The sequence below is a fragment of the Pteropus alecto genome, unplaced genomic scaffold, assembly GCF_000325575.1.
Source record: "Pteropus alecto unplaced genomic scaffold, ASM32557v1 scaffold30, whole genome shotgun sequence".
NCBI classification, from domain to species: Eukaryota; Metazoa; Chordata; class Mammalia; order Chiroptera; family Pteropodidae; genus Pteropus; species Pteropus alecto.
The window spans coordinates 4,439,434-4,444,034 of NW_006429782.1; positions in this window are offsets into that span (position 1 = coordinate 4,439,434).

Here is a 4,601-nt window from a genome sequence, read left to right on the forward strand (position 1 = left end):
TATTGACTCCTCTTTGTTTTGTTTTGGAAGAGTTAGAGGAGAACACTTATTAAATCTTCTTTGAATGTTTGGTAGAATTCACTGGTTAAGCTATCTGGTCCTGGACTTTTACTTTTTGGTAGGTTTTTGATGATTGTTTAAATTTCCATACTGCTGATCGGTCTATTTAGATTTTCCAGTTCTTCTTGATTCAGTCTAGGAAGGTTGTATTTTTCATATACTGGTCCAATTCTCTAGGTTATTAAATTTGGTGTTATATACTTTTTCATAATATTCTTGTATTATTTTTTGTATTTCTGCAATATCAGTCATAATTTCCCCTCTTTCATTCCTGATTTTGTTTATTTGTACCCTTCTCTTTTTTCTTTAGTGTGTCTAGCCAGGGGTTTGTCAATTTTAGTAACCTTCTCAAAGAACCAGCTTTTCGTTGCATTTATTTTTTCTATTTGTTTTTGGCTTTCAATTTCATTTATATCTGCTCTAATTTTGATGATTTCTTTCCTTCTGAGGAATTTAGCTTCATTTGTCTTCCTTTTCTAGTTTTTAAGGATAAAGTGTTAGGTTGTTTATTTAGGCTCGTCCTTGTTTTTGGAGATGGGCCTGTAATAATATGAACTTTCCTCTTATGACCACTTTAGCCCTGTCTGAAAAATTTTGATATGTTGTACTATCAATATCTTTCATTTCTATGTATCTCTCGATCTCTCTTTTTTTATTTCTTCTCTGACCAAGTTATTCTTCAGTTGCATGTTGTTTAATCTCCATGTATTTGTGGTTCTTCCTGATTTCTTTTGCAGTAGATCTCTAGTTTCAAAGCATTATGATCAGAGAATATGGTTGGTATGATTTCAACCCTCTTATATTTGTTGAAGCTCTCTCTGTGTCTCAGTATGTGGTTGATTCTTGAGAATGTTCTATGTGCACTAGAGAAGAATATATTAGCAGCTGCTAATACATAAAAAGCTCTGTAAATGTCAATTATGTCCAGTTGGTCTAAAGTGTCATTTAAGGATGTTATTTCCTTATTGATTTTCTGTTTGGATAATCTGACAGTGAGGTACTGAGGTCCCCTATTACAATAGTGTTTTGGTCTGTTTCTCCCTTTAGTTCTGTTAGTAATTGCTTTACATATTTTGGGGCTCCCTGATTGGGAGCATAGATATTAATAAGCGAATTAATAAGTGAAACGATTCCCTTTATCATTATGAAGTGTCCCTCAGTATCTTTCTTTACCTTTTTTATTTTGAAGTCTATTTCATCTGATATTAGTACCACTACTCTTGCTTTTCTCTGAATGTCATTTACCTGAAATATCATTTTCCACCCTTTCACTTTGAGTCTATATTTGTCTTTGGAACTGAGACATGTCTCCTGGAGGCAGCATATGGTTGGGTTTTGTTTTTTGATCCGTTCTGCAATTCTGTGGTTTTTTATTGGTGAGTTCAGTCCATTTACATTTAGGGTGATTATTGAAATATGACGTCTTCTTATAGCCATTTTATCTTTTGCTATCTGGTAGCTTGATGTTTCCATTGCTCCCTTGCCCTTGTGTTTCTGTTTTCTTTATTTGGATTGATTTTTGTGGCTTTTCCCTCTGGTCCTTCTTGTTTTATATTATATACTTTGGTTCTGATCTTGGGCATGTGGCTACCATTATGAATATGAAAAGGATAGTTATATATATATACAGCTGTCCATTTTCTTTTGCATGTACCTTATCTCCATTCCCCTTTGCGAATTTGGATCTTTGAATCCCCTCTTTTTCAGTCATCGTTATCTCAATTTGTTCTTATGTATGCTGAACGTTCACTACTATCTTGTTATAACAATTCTCTTATTATTTAAGCTTATAATGCCCTGTTCTTAGTAAGGGTTGCATTCCTCTGCTTCTATTTGTCTGCTAGTCACTTTGCTCCTAAATATGTATATTTTTGTTGTCATTTTAGGTGAACTGACGCCTTTCAGTATTGCCTGTAGAGCAGGTTTCGTAGTGGAAAATTCCCTCAATTTTTGTATGTCTGGAAAAGTTTGATTTCTCCTTCATATATAAAGGAGAGTTTAACTGGATACATTATTCTAGGCTGGAAGTTCATTTCACCTAATAGCTTACATATATGATTCCATTCCTTTCTGTCTTGTAAGGTTTGCGCTGAGAAGTACGAGGAAAATCCAATGAGTTTTTCTTTATAAGTTACCATTTTTTCCTCCCTGGCTTCTTTGAGAATTCTGTCCTTGTCATTGATTTTTGATAATTTTAATACAATGTGTCTTGGAGGAGGGCTTTTTGGGTTAAGATAATTTGGTGCTCTGTTGACTTCTTGAATTCCAAGCTCCAGCTCGTTCCTTAGATTTGGGAGATTCTCATCAGCTATTTGTCTGAAATGATTTCTAATCCCTGTTCCTTTCCCTATCCTTCGAGAATGCCCATTATTTTTATGTTTCCTCTCCTGATGGCACCAGCTAGTTCTTGAATTTCTCTTTCATTATTTTTCATTCTGCGGTTTTTCTCTTCTTCCTTTCGATTTATTTCTAGATTTCTGTCTTCAATATCACTGATTCATTCCTCCATTTGTCGACTCTATTTCCCAAGCTTGCTATTTCATTTATCAACTCTTGCAGTGTGTTCTTCATCTCCAGAAGTTCTATTTGGTTCTTTTTGAGGGTTTCAGTCTCCTTGCTAAAGAACTCATTCTGCTCATCCAGTTTTTTTTTTCAGTTTATGAAATTATTGATATGAATTGTTTTGGATCTCACTGAGTTTTTTCTAGAAATACCATCCTGAATTCTCTGTCATTTAAGTTCCATATTTCTGTTTCTTTAAGCTTATTTTCTAGAGGTTTTTATCTTTCTTTCTTAGCTGCCTTTTCCCATTGTTTGTTTATGTTATTTAATGAACTATGTCTTTGGGCATTAATGGAAGTGTATTCTGCTTTTTTCCATAAAGAAGATTTATTATATAAAAGTTTCTCTTTAGCTTGTTTTAAAGAAGGTGTTTTTCTTTTGGTTTCCAGTAGGTGACGTCTAAGCCTCTTGGATTCCTGTTTTATGTAAATTCTTAATAATGCCTTTCTTTTCTTACAAATATTGAATCACGCTTGCTACCATCAGTTTCAGTCCCTGTCAGTGTTAGCAATAGTTTTGGTAGTGTTTGTTCAGATTCCCCTGAGGCTCCTTGGTGTTCTGTCTTGGAGGATATGGGGGGAGGGGCACTTTGGGTTGGGAGATGGAGGCTACTGCTCATCCTCCAGTATTGCACCGCAGCTGGTAATACTCAGCTGTTGTTTCTCTGCCATCGCTGCTTCTCTGCTGTCCCCACTTCTCTGCTTTCTGCCCTGTTGTTGGGCATTGTCAATGTATGGAGCTTAGAGCTCTCCCAGGCAGGGTTGTTCAGGGAGCCTGCCACACCTTCTTCCCTCCCCCTTCTCCTACAGGGAGCTCCAGCTAAGAGAGGCATTTTCTTTGTTTCTCCCAGTCTACCACCTCACCCTCGGGGTTCTTACCTGTGGTACTTTTTTATGTACAGATCCCACACTCAGACATGCTGGTCTGCTATTTGGGTGTTTTCTGTTGAGTTTTAGATGTTCAGCGTATCGTTGTTTCAAGGGGAGAGATCTGGAATGTCTCTTACTCCACCATGTTTCTTGAAGTCTTCCACTTTTTGCTTAAGAGTTATATTCTAGACAGGCAGCCAGATATTTTCAGCCAAGCAATAGTTTCAAATCTCTTGATGTTTCTTCTAAGGACGAGAGAAGACATATATGGATGCATAGTTGCAGGCAGAGTGGAGCAAAATTTGTCTCAGCTGCACAGAGAAGGCAAGAAGACTCCAAGTTTTGGTGAGGATTCAGGAAAATGGTTGTATTTAATGACTATAACCACAGAACCAGCTCAAAATAAAAAGATAATTTAAATAAAAGAAAATACTAATAGATGCACGGGTTTGAGCTGATCTCTGAGGGGGACGGAGGACACAGAGAGAGTACAGCCTGATAAAAGTGCCATTTGGGCCTCTGTGGAGGTGGACACAGATAGAATGGCCATGGTGAGAGATACAGCATCTCACAAAGTTGGATCTCAACCTAGGATTTGACTGAAAAGCAGCTTCTAAGTAATTTCTAAAGTGAAGACATTACACATTTTAGAAAAGCAAATGAAAAGAGAATTTCTTTCCTCTGATTTTCTCTCCCCCTTCTCAAAGCAAGTTGCAAATTCATTTTGGTCAGAAATAGCAGACTTGAATGATAACTATCACCTTGATATAAAGGATATAAGAGATAAAGAATGGAGAAAAAGACACAAAGCTGCCATTATAAGATCACTTATCTTAAAAGACCAAGAGAATCAACCTACACAAATATAGAAACCAACAAATTAGGTCAAGATTTATATGAGAAATTATCTTTTCTTATCCAATAAAAATAACCAGTTTGAAAATGTAGTAGAGAAAACAATTTTCCTTCACTGTAGCAACACATTCTATAAAATACTCAAGGGTAAGTATGATAAGAAAATTCACTAGCCTTATATGTAAATATATGTGTATGTAGGTGTATATATATCACATTAATAAAGAGTGATGAATAGGTGCATTCACTATTACA